The sequence below is a fragment of the Chiloscyllium plagiosum genome, unplaced genomic scaffold, assembly GCF_037043375.1.
Source record: "Chiloscyllium plagiosum isolate Xiang-an unplaced genomic scaffold, Cpla_swu_hap1 HiC_scaffold_3, whole genome shotgun sequence".
NCBI lineage: Eukaryota > Metazoa > Chordata > Chondrichthyes > Orectolobiformes > Hemiscylliidae > Chiloscyllium > Chiloscyllium plagiosum.
This window is the reverse complement of record NW_028270141.1, coordinates 25,338,350-25,356,426: the sequence shown is the minus strand read 5'-3', so window position 1 is coordinate 25,356,426 and position 18,077 is coordinate 25,338,350. Positions and strand designations below refer to the sequence as shown.

Genomic DNA, 18,077 nt, shown 5'->3' with positions numbered 1-18,077 from the left:
GAACAACTTTTGAAACAACTGTATCATTTTTTTTCAAATAAGGAGACAAAAATTGAATTAGCGCTTCAGATTAGTCTCACCAGTGCCCTGGCAACTGCTGTAAAATGTTCTTTGTTTTATATTCCATTCCTCTTGCAATAAGCTTGGACATTCCATTTGGCTTCCTAGTTATTTTCTGGACCAACTATTAACTTTATGTGACTCATGTACCAGTATACGCAGATCCATCTGTGTCAATCTCTTTCCATAAAAGATATTATACTGCTTTTCTAATCTTCCTACCAAAATGGGCAATTTCACATTTGCCCATGTTTTAATCAATCTGCCAAATCTTGGAAACTTACTTTCCTAATTATCTTGATGTAATTGGCAAATTTAGCTACCGTGCATAGGCTTGCCATATCCAAGTTATTGATACAGATTATGTTTAGACCTCTGCACTGGTCCCTGTGGCACTTTCTACTTTCAGCTAGTCAACTCGAAAAGAATGAATTTATCATGGGTCTGAGCTTCTTGAAGGCTAAACAATTCTTTATGAACGCGACTATGTTCCCTACACGGGGCACAAAAGTTCCTTTTGTTTTTGAGGGCTGTCCTTGAGACTTTCTCAGAGGCTGTTTTTTTGATTATGAGGGTTCCTTTTTGCTCTCTCACTAACTCATTTATTATGTGATATATTCACATTGTGAAAATGCCTTCTGTATTTGTGTTATCATTTGAGGATTTAGGGGGATTAGATGAATTCATCAAGATCCTCAATAATTACCAATAATCCATTAAAATTAAACTATGACAGACAAGGAAAGAATTAATTTCTAAGACACCAGAGTATTTAAGTTGGTAGTAGACCATAGGCATGACTTAGACAATAGACAATAGACAATAGACAAGAGGTGCAGGAGTAGGCCATTCAGCCCTTTGAGCCTGCACCGCCATTCAATATAATCATGGCTGATCATTCCTAATCAGTATCCTGTTCCTGCCTTATCTCCATAACCCTTGATTCCACTATCTTTGAGAGCTCTATCCAACTCCTTCTTAAATGAATCCAGAGAGTGGGCCTCCACTGCCCTCTGGGGCAGAGCATTCCACACAGCCACCACTCTCTGGGTGAAGAAGTTTCTCCTGAGCTCTGTCCTAAATGGTCTACCCCGTATTTTTAAGCTGTGTCCTCTGGTTCGGCACTTACCCATCAGTGGAAATATGTTTCCTACTGCCAGAGTGTCCAATCCTTTCATAATCTTATACGTCTCAATCAGATCCCCTCTCAGTCTTCGAAACTCAAGGGTATACAAGCCCAGTTGCTTCAGTCTTTCAGTGTAAGGTAATCCTGCCATTCCAGGAATTGACCTCGTGAACCTACGCTGCACTCCCTCAATAGCCAGAATGTCTTTTCTCAAATTTGGAGACCAGAACTGCACACAGTACTCCAGGTGTGGTCTCACCAGGGCCCTGTACAGCTGCAGAAACACCTCTTTGGTGCTTCTGCAACAAAGCCTCTCTTCATTCTACCATTGCTGCTTTATGAACTCATATATCAGGCTATGCTTGCAAACCTAATTTTCTCAATAATTTTATTTTTGTTCATGGTAATGTGGTGCTGCTGTTTAGGCCAGCACTTACTGCCCACACTGACTTCCCTGAAGAAGGTGGTGATGAGCTTCCTTCTCGAATGGTTGGGATATGAGGACACCTACAGTGCTGTTAGGATGAGGGTTCCAAGATTTTAAGCCAGTGACAATGAAGAAACAGTGAAGTTCCTTCCTAGGATTCTGTGTGCCTTGGAGGTGAACTTGCAGCTGCTGACGTTGCCATGCATCTGCTGCCCTTGTAGTAGGTAGTAGAAGTTACGGGGTTGGAAGGTGCTTTCTAGGGAGCCTGGGTGGGTTATTGAAGTGCATCTTGTAAATGATACACGCTGCTGCCACAATGTGTCGATGGTGAAGGAAGTGAATGTTGAAGGTGGTGGATGTGAGTGCTGATCAAGCCAGCTGTGTGGACTTGCACTGTTTTAAGCTTTTTGAATCTTATAAGTGCTGCAATCATACAGGTAAGTAGAGAGAATTCCACAACACTCTTGTGCCTTACAGAAAGTGGACAGACAGTGGGAAAACAGGAGGCATGTTAATTACCACACAATTCCTAGTCTCTGACTTGCTCTTGTAGCCACAATGCATATTTAGCTGGTCCAGTGCAGTTACTGGTCAATGGAACCCTCAGGGTTTTGATAATGGGTAACCAATGATAGCAATGCCATTGAACATCAAGAGGCAATAGTTAGATTCTGTTTTCAAGGTGATGGTCAGTGACTGGCAATTATGTGATGAGAACATTACCCATCAGTTATTAGCCCAAGCCTGGATGTTGTCCAGGTCTTACTGCACATGGACACAGACTGTTTCAGTATCTGAGACAATGCGATTAGTACTGAATGTTGTGCAATCACCACCAAACATTCCCACTTATGACTTTATGATGGAGGCAAGGATATTGATAAAGCAGCTGAAGGTGGTTGGATGTCCAGGAGCTGAGATGCTTGATTTCCAACAACCACACTGTCTTCCTTTGTGCCACATTCAACTCCAATTGGTTGAGAAGTTTCCCTCTAATTACTACTGAATCTAGTTTTACTCAGGCTCCTTGACGTTACACCCAGAAAAATGTGGCTTTGATAATAAGAGCATTCATTCACACCTTATCTCTGCAGCTCAGCTCTTTTTGTTCACGTTTAGATCAAGACTGCAATGAGGTCAGAAGCTGAATGGGCCTTGCAGAATCAAAACTGAATGATAGTGAGCAGGTCAATCCTTTGCAAGTGCCACTTACCAGAATTGCTGATGACTCAATCAATCAATATTGTTGATGATGTAGCATAGACAGATCGGCCAGGAATTGGCTGTGTCGGAATTGTCCTGCTTTTTCAACACAGGGCATTCCTGGGCAATTTTCCACAATGGCAGGCAAATGCCAGTATAGCAGTGGAATAGCTTGGGTAGGTGTGCAGCGCATTCTGAAGCACAAGTCTTCATATTATTACCAGAATGTTGTTCAAGCCCTGTAGCCTCTGCAGTATCCAGTGTCTTCAGCCATATCATGGGTGTTCAAATTGAAAATGTGGGTGGATCAAATCTACAATGTAGATTGAAGTTACCCACAATTATTATGGTCCCTTTCTAACATGCCCCATTTATTATTTCTTGTCTGCTCTTACCCACAGTGTAACTGTGCTCCCATGTGATATCTTGCCTTTCGTATTTCTAATCTCTTTCTTGGTTTTTTGAGACAATCTCATCACTCACTATTACACTAATGACATCTTTAATTGACAGAGTTACCCTCCACCATTTTCCTCGCTTCTTATTTTTAACAGGCGAATTCAAGTATAATCAAAACAAACCAAAAAACAAAGATCGTAAATTTAAACTTCTTTTTTTACTGAGAGTTTTTTTCTTTTGTTTTCAATCTTATTTTCTCTAGGAGTAGCATCGACCTCAATTAAGTATATGTTTCAATCAACATCAGCCCAAAGTATTGTTAATGCCATGAACATTTTTTTAAAAAGTTAAACCATTAGAAAGATTTGAAAACACTTTGTAGCCCTCTCCTTCCTTCCCATGTCTCCCCCAGCAGTGACAAGTGAATGTTTCGGAAACAAAACATTTTACTATGCTCCTTTTGATGGGATTGTACAAATATCAACAAATAATTAGCATATATTTTGAAGCAGACCAGATTATTTGCAACAGTAAGCACTCTACTAACCAAAGTATACAGGCCTGGATTTTTGCCTGGAAAAGAATAACGAAGCAAACAGTACTCACTGTTATAAGAGAAAATTGGACAAAAATCTAATTACCTTTGACTTAAAAACATTCAAAGTCTCTGCTTCCATTGCCCTTTCTAAGGATGATACTCACGACCTTTGAGAGGGAAAATAATTCCTTGCCTTGGTTTTAAATGGGTGATGCCTAATTTTTAAACTTCAGGCATCTGCACATGCACCATTATATCCAGAAATTTGAAAGTTGCTGTCAAAGATGGCCAGTTACTCAACAGTGCATGTTACTCAATGCAATGGCATGATATTGGGCAGTTGCCCATTGACTTCCCAGTAAACATAGTAGAATTAAAATAGGGCTGATACATTCTGAAATAAACAAAGTTTTAACATTGTGTTAAAGTGATAATTAGTGGCTTTGACAATTCTGTTTTACAATTGAGAGTACCATTCCTTCAGGAGTTAAAGAATGTTTTGGATTTCAAAATTGTATCAAAAACATATGTTCTCATGTTCTTCTAATTCCATCTGCTTTTCCAAATATCATTTTGCTTTATGTACATCATTTAAATTTAATTTATGACTTCATTTTTTTATTTAACCTGGAATCTGTGGGTGAGATGTTAACTCCTGCATAACCTGCTGCCTTGCACAGAATTCAGATTGGGGCCTCGGTGAGGATTCTTAAACTGCCTGATTGAAAACCTAGGTGTGTTTTGTTTGCTTATAGATGCCTTGTTGAAGTACGTTGTGCTGGATCAAATGCTGGATTTGAAGAATTTCTGCTCTAAGCCAAAACAGACTCTGTTGTTCTTTTGCCACTGACAGCAACAGTCATTCAAAAACATCAGAACCATTTACTAAACTTGGAAATTGCAGATTTTCCATTACTAAGATAATGCATGGTGAATTACCAGGATAATTCATCTTCTGGACTTGGACTTACTCAAATATGTTACACTAAAAAACTCTGGCCTAGAAACTGCCACATATGCCTAATGCTGCCGCACAGAAATTATTCGCTTGCCTAATGTATTTCCATGAACCATGGGCATTTTTCACATAGTTTGCATATCCCAAGGTCAAAGACCAGCCTGGTCCGATGTTAGCTGAGGTAGTAAGCAGTGCTGAGGATGAAACAGGGAGGATCGAGTGATTGGTATCTTTGAGTTCCTCAATGAGAGATGTAAAATAAATACTTTAGGGAGGCAACTTCCAGTGATACCTTCACAGCAACTGATTCAGCCACTAACTGCCTGACAATTCTGATGGCATCTTGTATGATTCATGTTGCAGTTAGTTGGTAATGAACTTCGGAAAGGAGATAAATCACTGCTTGGATACGTAAATTGCCAAATGCCTGCACCTCTAAATATGAGCCTTTACAATGGTTCCCTAATGTTAAAGCCCAAAACTTTCAGCTGATACCACAGGCAACAGTGCAGGAACACAAAGAGAAGATAATGCAAGGGACAGAGTCAAAACGTGTGGTACTGGAAAAGCACAGCAGGTCAGGCAGCATCCTGTAGAGCAGGAGAGTCAACGTTTCAGGCATCAGCCCTCCATTAAGATTTCAAGTGACGTTCTGGCTACAGTTAGAGGAGCACATACAGAGGAGATGACAGTGGAGAGGCATTGGGGATGATGGTGTGGCTGAATTTGTCACAACTGCAGACAGATGAAGAAGAGACTCTGTACTCAGACCATTAAAATGCTTGACTCATTTGCACATGGAATCGTGGAGGCAAGTAACATTTAGAGGGAAGCTAATTAAACATATGATGGAGAAAGGAATACGAGGTTATGTCTGAATATATCAATTAAGAGCACTCAGTCCCTTGAGTGCTCAGCTATTCAATAAGATTGTAGCCAATCTAGTTACTCCACATCCCCGGCAACCCATGATTATCTTTCAATCCCTCACTTATCAAAAATCTAATTACCTCTGACTTAAAAACATTCAAAGTCTCTGCTTCCATTGCCTTTTTGAAGGAAGAGACTCAAGATCTTTGAGAGGGAAAAAAATTCCTTATCTTGGTTTTAAATGGTTGATGCCTTATTCTTAAACAGTGCCCTCCAGTTCGAGATTGTCTTGCAAGAAGAAACATCTTTGTCTCATTCATGATGTCAAGAACCCAAAGGATGCTGTATGTTTCAAATCAAGTTTTCTCCTCGCCTTCTAAAGTCCGTGAAATAAGCCCATACTGTCCAATTTACTCATAAAACAACCAGCCCATTCCAGATATTAAAATAACAAACTTTTTCTGAACTGCTTCCAACATATTTATATCCCACCTTAAATAAAGAGACCATTACAATACACAATGCTCACAAATGCCCTGTATAGCTGCAGTATAACCTTCCTACTTTTGCATTCAGTTGCAATAAATAATAACATACTATTTGCTTTCCAAATTATTTGCTGTATATGCATGCTAATCTTTTGCAGTTCATGTACTAGGACAGTCAGATCTAGCCTGTCTAGCCTTTCCTCATAAGACAATTCATTCACTCCAGATATTAGTTTTGTAAAACTTCTCTGATTGCATTTATATCCTTCTCCAAGTATGGTGACCAATACTTTACACAGTATTCCAGATGCAGTTTCACCAATGCCCTGTATAACTGAAGCATAACCTCCCTACTCCTGCATTCAATTCTCCTTGCAAAAAACATTTTCTTATGTTTCCTGATTACCTGCTGTACCTGCCAACTAACCATCTGCAATTCATGCACCAGGACACCAGATCTCTCTCCATCTCAGATCTCTGCAATTTCTCTCCGCTTAATTAATATATTTCTTTTTAATGTTTCCTGCCAATTTGGATAATTTCACATTTTCCCACATTCCATTCCATTTGCCAGATATTTGCCCATTCACTTAACCTACCTATAGCCCTTTGTAGATTTCTTACATCCTCCTACTTGTCGCTGTGTCAAAGCAAATTTAGCAATCATACATTTGGTCACTTCAGCCAAGCCATTGATTTAAATTGTAAAAAGTTGTGGACTCACATTGATCCCTGTAGCATACCATTCATTATATCTTTCCAACCAGAAATGGTGATCGAGAATGAAGTAAGTTGACTGTCCTAGTAATGTGAGACCGAGATAGATCTATTGGAATGACTAGTTTATTTCTGTGGTGGAAATATTAAGAGTTAATTTGCAATTTGTTGCTATCCATTTCCAGGTGAAGACATTTAAGCAGGTACAATGATGGCCTTCTTGAATCATGGTGGGAAATTCAAAGCCTGTGGGATCTAGGCTGGGATCTGTGAGCTTGTCCTCGTAGATTCACTGGATAGTAATCAGGAATAGAAACCTTGCTGATTTTCTCTTTATTAGCCAACTATAGTGCCTTTAATCTATTGAAATGGCAATTTAACTCAGATGATGTAAAGATATTCACTCAACAGCAGAAAATGCAATATTGATGGTGCAACGAAACAACCTTTTAGATTGACAAGACGTGTTTGCAAGTTCAAATAAACTGCTGAATATGAAGTTCTTTAACACCATCATAAATCAAATTGTTTTGTCCATAATCAATCAATGTCATATTATCAGATTATTTCCTGAACTAAATAAAAACTGAAACATAACTAATTTTCTTTACACTTGTCCATACTGGGATCATCATCACAACAGTTACTTGGGAAACCAATTTGAGGTCACAGCTTGGAATTTCATTCCTGAATTAGGAAACGTAGAGCAGAAAATTCCCCTGCTCTCAGTGGCTTCCTTGAAACAAACTCCCCCCCAAGTGTCAAGGTTGTTTCTTTGAAATGGAGTGAGAGTGTTGTACATTGCAGTACTAAACAGTAGAGGTAGCATGTGGTCACCAATCCTCCTTTATGTGCTGCACCTAAGGGACTTTTTAATTAACAGTGCAGAGGTTAAAGCACTATGGAGGTCTTAATCAGAAGACAAGATGTAGTTTATTGCATGACAGCAATAGGTACAAGTTACACTGTCCAGTCAGACATAGTTACAAAGAGTGTCAGGATCAAGGGAGGCTGTCTGTCTCCATTGGGACGATACACTGACTTTTCTTCAGCCAAAGACTGTATGACATCATAAAGTCATAATCGAGTCATATAGCATGGAAACAGACCCTTTGGTCTAACCGTGTCAACCATAATTCCCAACTAAACTACTCCCACCTGCCTGTGCTTGGCCCATATCCCTCCAAATATTTCTTATTCATGGACTTATCCAAATGTCTTTTAAACATACTCTCATCCACCACTTCCTCTGGAAGTTCATTATGCACACAAACCACTCTCTGTGTAAAAAAATTGCCCCTCATGTTTTTTTTAAATCTTTCTCCTTTCATCTTAAAAATATGCACCTTAGTCTTGAAATCCCCCACCAGAAGCAGAAGACAGCTGCCATTTACCTTATCATGATGATAAAACCTCTATAACCTCATATACTCCAGTGAAAAGAGTCCCAGACTGTCCAGCCTCTCTCTATAACTCAAACCTTCCATTCCCAGCAACACCCTGGTAAATCTTTTCTGAACCCCCTCCAGCTTAATAATAATAAAATAAGGCAACCAGAATTGGACACAATATACCAGAAGAGACCTCACTAACATTCTGTAAAACCTCAGCATGACTTCCCAACTCCTAAATCTCAAAGGTCTGAGCAATGAAGCATGCTAAACACTTTCTTAACCATCTGTGTACATGTGACACAAACTTCATTTATGTTATGTACCTGAACCCCTAGGTTTCTCTGTTCTACAATACTATCCAAGACTCTACTTTTAAATGTATAGGTCTTGCCCTTGTTTGCTTTGCTAAAACACAAAACCTCACATTTATGCAAATTAAACTGCATCTGCCACTCCTCAATCCATTGACCCAATCAATCAAGATCTCTTTGTAATCTGAGATAACCTTCTTCACTGTCTACTATACCACTAACTTTAGTGTCATCCACAAACTTACTAACCACGCCTTCTATAATCTCATCTAAATCATTTATATAAATGCTCTTTCAGAGCAATTACCTTATATTACAAGGAGGTGGGGGGAGGTGTAGGTGAGAGATGGATTTTGGACTCCACCCAGGATACAGATTGAAGAAGCCACGTGAACGTTGACCAATCAGGGTGACTGATTGAAAGGTTCACTTTGGTTCTCTTTGTCTTTATCCTAGTTACATTGTTAAATAGTACGCCCGCTAGCACCCCCTGCCCTTACATCCGCTCACCAACTCCCTCACAAGCTAACTCATGCTGTCACCAGCCCCAAAGGAACCTCATATTTTCCATGCAAAACAATGCCTTCCACTCATCTTAAAAAAAATCTCTAAACAGTTACTATATATTACACTAAATGTTTAAAAAACCTGCCATTTATGAAAAGTCCATTCAAAATAATAAAAAAACTCAAGTATTTATTTCCTTATGAGAAAAAGACTTCATAAGCTTACATCAAAGGCTGAAAATCCTCTCAGAACAACTTTAAGTTGCAATCAAATTATGAACTTTTATCCAGAGATAATGGTAGGTTGTAGAAATTTGCCAAGTATTAATAATGCCACCATGATTATCTTAGGATAATGACAGCAAACAGCTAGACCAGACTTTTTCCAATTTTAACACAGGCAATTTCCTTTTAAATTTTTAAAGGTCTGAGGATGTAAATAATTTCCCAGATTGAGGTTTTTTTTAAAAATAAACTGCTTACTTTGTAAAATAAACTGCCTGCATCATTGAGATTTTTAAAAATTTCAAGGGACATACGATTTAAATAGCTTCCCAGCTTGACAATTCCACAAGCAGTATCTGCCCTTCTTGAACTACTGAAGATCTGGTCCCCCGAGAGGGGCCTCTCGGTTCTGTGATCGGTCAAATAAATACGAGCAGCGCAGTCTGATTTCAGCAAGATTTAACAATTTATAGGTTATCCAGCAACACTGGGGTTAAGAATCTCTGTGTACTCTGGAAAAGCTGCCCACAATCTTAAAACACAGACAACTTTCATAGGTCTCTTAACAAACAGAACAGCTTTAATTTCAAAATTAATCCAATGAAATGTAATGCTATGACAAACAGACAAAAAATTAAACCAATGATATTTCCTGGGAACTGACTTGTTTTGCGCTTCTTTATCTCTTGGACACCTGGTTTCCAAGGTCAATTAGGATACTTTAATAATGTCATATCTTACTTAGTTAATTCATACTATGAACAGGGCATTGTTTGCTAATCTCTTTCAATAAGGTCAGGAATGCAGTTTTCAGCAGAGTTAGATGCCATTGCTCCTAGAAACCATTCTGTTATGTTATTTTATGTTACTTGCATTAAGTAGCCATTTTGTAGTTAGTAAAAACATGCATTAAATGGTTGCTCCTGACAACAGCCTAAATCCATATTTTAGATTCTCACTATATCTACTTGAAAATGTCTAGCTCCCTCATTGCAGGTTGAAATCCTTGGTGAAAATGGGATCAATAGCATGGAATTCAAATAAATTCAGGTTTCCTTTATGTGTGAATCATACTCTGCCTATTTTTCCCTACTCAAAAAAATGGGATATGTTCAAAATGGGGTTAGGACTTCTGAATCCAGGTGCTGCCTACCACTTTTCAAATGATGATTTTGTAACTCTGCAAAATATGAGCTCATAATTAGTTGAACCTCATGCATTTTGTTTCCTTCTGCTCAAAATAAACATCATATTAAATTTAAGCAAATATTCTTTGCCTATTTAATTCCTTTTTTAAAAAAAATATAAATTTAATTTCCTGCAATTTGTCCCTCTACATAACACCGCTACATCCTTGGCCATTACTTGACCAGTTAGGTGTAAAGCTATAGGGCAATGGGCCAAATGCTGGCAAGTGGGACCACATTAGGTTGGGATATCTGGTTGGCATGAACGTGTTGGACTAAAAGGTCTGTTTCCATGCTGTACATCTCTATGACTCTATGATTGTAGCTAAGCCATGGTTAAGCAAGGCCTGTGCCAGTAAGACTGCTAAAATGTTACAAAGTGAACTACAACTGAAATTATTAGCTTTCTATCCATTGCAGTTAGAATAGATAAATCACAACTGGGACAAAATTGGCTTTAGGGTAGGAGATAGAAGGTGGTGGCTTGTTTGTCGGAATGGAGGCCTGTGACCAATGGTGTTCCTCAGGGATTGATATTGGTCCATTTTTGTTTGTCATTTATATAAATGATTCAGATGAGACTATAGGAAGCATGGTTAGTCAGTTTGCAGATGACACTAAAGTTGGTGGTATAGTGGGCAGTGAAGAAGATTATCTAAGATTACAAAGAGATCTTGATCAATTCGGCCAATGGGCTGAGGAGTGGCAGATGGAGTTTAATTTGGATAAATGTGAGGTATTGCATTTTGGTAATACAAATAAGGGCAGGACTTAAATGATTAATGGTAGGACCTTGGGTATTGTTGGAGAATAGAGAGACCGAGGAGTTCAGGTGCATGATTCTTTGAAATTTGCATCACAGGTAAACAGGATAGTTAAGAAGGCATTTAGCATACTTGCTTCATTGCTCAGACCTTGGAATATTGGGACAGGGACATCATGTTGAAGTTGTACAGGACATTGATGAGGCCTCTTCTGGAGTACAGTGTGCAGTTCTGGTGGCCCTGTTATAGGAAGGCTATTATTAAACGGGAGAAAGCTCAGAAAATATTTACCAGGATGTTGCTGGGAATGGAGGGTTTGAGATATAAAGATAGACTGGAAAGACTGGGACTTTTTTCACTAAAGCGCAGGAGGTTGAGGGTGACCTTATTTAGGTTAGTGAAATCATGTGGGACATTGATAAGGCAAATAGCAAGGTTCTTTTCCCTAGGGTGGGGAAGTTCAAAACTAGGGGGCACATTTTTAAAGTAAGAGGACAAAGATTTGAAAAGGACAATGGGCAACTTCGTGTGATTTGTGTGTGGAGTAAACTGCCAGAAGAAATGTTGCAGGTACAGTTACAATATTTAAATGATGTTTGTATAAGTTCTTGAATAGGAAAGGTTTGGAGGGATATGGGCCAAGCGAAGGCTGGTGGGACAAGTTTAGTTTGGGGACATGGCTGGTATACACTGGTTGGACTGAAGTGTCTGTTTCCATGCTGCATGACGCTATGACTCTGTGGTCATTAGCAGTGGTGCAAAATGGGCTTGCAGCAAATGGAAGATGCCTTTAACACCAGTGCCCAGTTCCTCCTCTATGAATCCATAATAGTCACTAGACATCAAAAACAGACTTTAGAGTGAAGTACTTTGAGATACCTTCGGGTTATCAGGGATGGTTTATATATATATATATATATATAGAAATGGGTAGAAATGAGAATCAAAACAATAATGAGTTATGCGTTGCTCTCATAACCCATCGATAAAAATCATTACAACTTGATCTGATGGTCTTACAGTCTTTAAAGCAATGCTTAAATCTATTGTATTTTAAACGATTCCTGGGTAATTTTGTTCAGGATTGCAATTATTTTCCATGTATGCATTAACCACATGCTCTACATATTGATACAAAATAGGTCTACAGAATTGAAAAGTCATAGCGTATGGGAAACAAAGTAGAGAAACTTTGAGAAAATTAAGTTATTAACCAGAATGTAATAAGAACCATGACAATTCCACCACAGTTTAGGAGAATTAGGACCACACCAGCACATATTTTTCACATGTTGTTACAATTAATACTAACACTACGTAAGTATTAAATTTCTAAATTCATGCCATGTTCCTATTCCAATGCTCTGTTCCACCCTTTTCTCTTTTCGATGCCCTAAACACAATTTTGTATTTCTTCGGGCAGGCTTATAAGCCTGTAACAAACCATCAAATGTGTATGAGAGAAACCTGCAGGAATATTTGACCTCTGATTCCTTTCCTCTACCATCCACTATACAGAAAAATCAAATTCTCCTTCAAACCAATACAGATGCTCATGACAAGCTCAGAGCTTAACGTAGATGGGAGAGGGTGTGGGAGAAAGAATTGAATATCTGCACCTTTCTCATATATCACAGCTCATTAAAATGACAACAGTTTTACCATTGTTGTTATTGCATGATTTAATATATTACTTATGCAGAGTTTACAGGCTTCAAAACTGCAAGAGCCAGACACGAGATTTAAGAAGGTGCAAAATCTGTTACACCTCTTTTGGCAAGTTATAAGCCGGTCTGGATTTTCATTTCCAAGCCAGAAGCACAGGCAAATTTGGGAAAATTGCTGGTTCTGCAAATCTGACCTGTGTAAAAGGGTCTCAATATTTCAATTTTTATTTTCTTGGTGGTAGGGATGAGTTTAGGAGTAATGTTTCCTGTGATTTTGCTTCACACTGCACAGACCTTCAAATTTCATGGACATCAGTGGCTTCCGTAAGTGTAAGCTAACGTGCCAGTTTAGATCTTCTCAGTGGCATTGCGCTGAGAGCAAATGTTGGTTGGGAGAGAGAGAAAGTGCTAGGGAGTTTGATCAGTTAACATTGCAAAGATTAAAAAAAAAATGTGGATTCTGGAAATCTGAAACAAAACCAGAAGTAATGTGAGAAACTTGGCAGCATCTGAAGAAGGGCCACCGGACCCAAAAGGTTAACTCCGCTTTCTCTCCAGGAATCTTTGTTGTTGTAACCCCATAAAGAGCTTAGAGGCAGCCACACAGAGCTTGTCTGGTTCACTGAAGGGCTATGAAAAAGGAGTGCCTCAATGATCCAGAACTTTACCCTGGCTGCAAAATAAAGACAACAAAAACAAATCACAGCCCTTGAGCTCTTGCCATCCATCAGCCCCCACCATACACACCTCATGCACCATCCTTGTCAACCTACGTCAGTTCCTGCCTCTACCCTTCCCCCGCCCCCCCCCCCCCCACCCCCAATAGGGCCTCATATCCTGCAAGTCAAACAATGCAGCACTTACCCACACCCAATGACCATTCAGAATCTCTACAGAAAGTTAATGTCAACTCATTTGCCTTTTATGTTCCATACCAACTCATTTAGTGCCCACCATGTGTACACCTCTGGACCCATGCTGAGATGAAATTTGATAAATTTCTAAGTGTCTATTGCTTAATTCACTGTGTTAAAAACACTCTCATTGATGAAAATCATTAGCCATATTTTTCTTCTTTCAACTATTTAATCCATTTAAAAAAAGAGCTTCCTTTCATATTTCCACTTGAACAACTCTAGAAAGACTTGAAGCTGTCAATCAAAACTGACAGGTACCGCACTGTGATAATCATGGGTTATGAAATGATTTATAGAGCACCGATCCATTAAATTTAGCACTGATGTCCATGTGAACAGATGCAATGAAATGGAAAACATTGATATGTTTAACACTGCAGATGGTGTTTTCTTTCATTTAAAGGCCAGATGTTCAAATGCCATGACAGCTTGACAGTATCCTCCGACAGCCCCAATGATAGCTTGCTTGAAAGCTCTAATGAGTTTGTCCACTTTTTATGTACATACCCGTCTACTTTTCAGAATCACAGGGTACCTAGTACCTCTCCCAATGGACACTTTCCCTTTCCAGATCCCATGTGACCCCTCCCATGTGACCATATCCAAAACAGTACCTTACCTCCCCAAAAGGCACCATACCTTTTTGGAGAACCTTGCAAACTTTACACCATCTCCTGAGAGGTCAAAAGAGCACACATTGTGTTTTGCATATCCTATTCATGAAATTTGGACCTGACTGAAGGCAACTATACTTTAACATGTGCAATTGTCTCTGTGATCCACAGATATGCAAAATGCAATCCACCCCCACTCAACTCCTTATAACCTGCAAAAATGATAGGGTCAGTAAGGTCTGGCCCTTGGCATCATTCGGAGTTAGAGAACATTTCTGTCTCTTCAAAATATTCAGTCTTTAATCATTTTATATCTTGTAGTTATTTTTTTTTTTTATTTTGCTGCTTTATAAAAAAACATTCTTGGGATGTGGGAGTCATTGTTAGCATTTATTGCCTACCCCTAACTCCCAGAGGGCAGTTAAAGCCGACCACATTACTGTGAATCTGGAGTCATGTGTGTGGAAAATCTTGGAAGATTTTCTTCCCTCAAGGACACTGTGCACTATAGGGCTTTTTATAACAATCAACAGTGGTTATGGTCACCATAAAACAAGACATTTCCATTCTAGATCTTTATTGGATTCAAATTTCACCATCTACCAAAGTGGGATTTGAACACACGTCCCCAGAAAACTACCCTGGGATTCCGTGTTCCTGGTGCAGTGACATTACCAATGCACTACTATCGCCATGTTACAAATCAATTCACACTTAACCCAGCACAGGCCGAGAAAAAGTCACCAGATTCTTACCAGACTACAGGGCTGCTCTCTTATTAGACACCGATGACTCGTTGTGGGTTAACCTGAGGATCGCCACGTCTTAGGTGAGGGGAGAGATTGAGAAGGAGAGTCCTTCATGGTAACCTCAGCCAGGGTGGGAATTGAACCCATGCTGTTGATGTCATTTTGAATTCAAAACAACCGTTGACAACTAACCCCAACCCCCACCCCCCCACCCCCCTACAGCTTCAGAAATCCTTTTGCTTCCAAAATCGCTTGATCCATTGTACTGAACTGTCCACTGATTGATGTTGTACACCATCACCTCATTCATTTACCAAGTGCGTTACATCTGCATAAAACATCAGCAAGATTTCCAGGAACTTTTCTATTAATAAAATCTTTGGCACACACATGGCACAACATAATTTCTTCCAACCTGTTTTATGGAATTTAATACTTAGAGCATTTCAACAGAAAATTGATTCAGAGTCCAATGCAATTCTTTTCTACAATATGAATTGTATTACATCCCCATAACTTGTTTCAAAGCTTCTCACTAAAGTATTTTCTGGTCAGTTGTCATACTGATTATAACATCCTATACCTCTGCACTTGAACTCCACCACTCCAACCCAACAGGGACAGACCACCCCCCCCGATCCTCACCTTCCGCCCCACCAATGTCCGGGTACAGCGCATCATCTTCTACCATTTCCACCACCTAAAGTCAGACCCCATCACCAGAGATATTTTTCCCACCCAACCCCTATCAGCATTCCGCAGAGACCATTTCCTCTGTGATTCTCTTGTTAGGTCCACACCCCCACCTTCCCTCCCCACCAAGCCACTCTCCACTCTCAGCACCTTCCCAAGCCCCACAAGAGATGTAAAACCTATGCCCACACCTCCATCCACATCCGCAGTTACACCAGCATCATTCCCCACCTTTTCCTCCACTACACCGATAACTGTATTGGTGCCATCTCATGCTCCCAAAAGGAGGTTGAACAGTTTATCAACTTCACTAACACATTCCATCCTGACCGTAATTTCACCTGGACCAATTCGGACACCTCACTCCCCTTCCTGGATCTCCATTAACAGTGACAGACTCAACATGGACATCTACTACAAATCCACCGACTCCCACAGCTACCTGGACTACACCTGCTCCAACTTTGCCTCCTGTAAAAATGCTATCCCTTATTTCCAATTCTCTGCCTCCATTGCATCTGCTCCCAGGAGAACCAGTTCCACCATAGAACACATGCCTCCTTCAAAGACCGCAATTTCCACTTTCACATGGTCGATGATGCCCTCCAGTGCATCTCATCCACTTCCTTCACCTCCACCCCTCAAACTGCAACAAGGACTGAAACCCCTAGTCCTCATCTTCCACCCCACCAACCTCCGGACACATCACATTATCCTCCACCATCTCCGCCACCTATAACCAGACCCCACCACCAGGGATATATTTCCCTCCCCGACCCTATCTGTGTTCTGTAAAGACCATTTCCTCTGTGACTCACTTGTTAGCTCCATGGCCACCACCAACAACCTCCCTCCCCCATACCAACCAACCCACCCTCCCCTCACAGTACCTTCCTCTGCCACTGCAAGAATTGCAAAATCTGCCCCCACACCTCCCCGCTTACCTCCATCCAAGGACCCATAGGAGCCTTCCACATTCATCAGAGATTTACTCGCACTTCTACACACGTCATCTACTCTGTCCGTCTGCTGTACATTGGGGAGTCAGGCTGCCTACTTGAAGAACGCTTCAGAGAACACGTCTGGGACACACATACGAAGCTGTGGCTGACCACTTCAACTCCCCCCTCCCACTCCCCCGATAACACGCAAGTCCTGGGCCTCCTCCACTGCCAAATCTTTACCAACTGATGCTTGGAGGAAGAACGCCTCATTTTCTGCCTTGGGACCCTCCAAACCCGCAGGATTAATGTGGATTTCACCAGTTTCATCATTTCCCCTCCCCCCCCACCTAATCCCAGATCTAACTTCCAATCGGCACCACCCTCTTGACCTGTCCTTCCTGTCCATCTTCCTTCCCACCTATCTGCTCCACCTTCCTGTCCAACTTATTGCCTTTACCCCCAACTTCATCAGCCTACAGCATTCCCATTTACCTTCCCCCCAGGCCCACCCCCTCCCATTTATCTCTCAGCCCCCTTGGGCCACACCCTCATTCCTGATGAAGAGCTTGTGCTCGAAATGTCAATTGTCCTGCTCCTCAGATGCTGCCTGACTGGCTGTGCTTTTCCAGCACCATATTGCTCATGATGTGGTCTCCTCTAAATTGAGGAGACAGGACACCAACATGCAGAACATTTCAGAGAACATCTCTGGGACAGACGCACCAAACAACCCCACCGTCCTGTGGCCGACTACTTCAGTTCCCCCTCCCATCCACCAACGACATGCAATTCCTGGGCCGCCTCTGCCGCCAAATCCAAGCCACCCAATGCCTGAAGGAAAAACACTTCATTTTCCATATTGGGACCCTCCAACCCCACAGGATTAATGTGGATTTCACCGGTTTCCTCATTTCCCCTCACCCACCACCTCATCCCAGACCCAATCCTCCAACTTGACACTGTCCTCTTGCACTTTGCTATCTTCCTTCCCAAATATATGCTCCACCCATCGCTCCGACCTATCACCATCACCACTCATCTGCATCCACCTATCGCCTTTCCAGCCACTTCTCCCAGCCCCACCCACCCTCCTATTTATCTCACAGCCCCCCTCCCCCACATTCCTGATGAAGAGCTTATGCCCGAAACGTCGACCCTCCTGCTCCTTGGATGCTGCCTGACCTGCTGTGCTTTTCCAGCGCCACACTTTTTGATACTGATCATAGCAGTTAAATCTACTTTCAATTTCAGGTCCACTGTATATTTAAAGGACAGTCCAAACATTTTGCATAACACTTCTTGCAGAGCAGAATGTCATTT

The 18,077-nt window shown here is 40.8% G+C and overlaps 1 protein-coding gene across 21 annotated transcripts in view; it reads right to left on the bottom strand.

The window, feature by feature from the left end:
- LOC122541729 (myelin transcription factor 1-like protein) overlaps positions 1 to 18,077 on the bottom strand; it is a 558,875-nt gene that overhangs the window by 15,715 nt on the left and 525,083 nt on the right. The gene's annotated exons all lie outside the window — the stretch shown is intronic.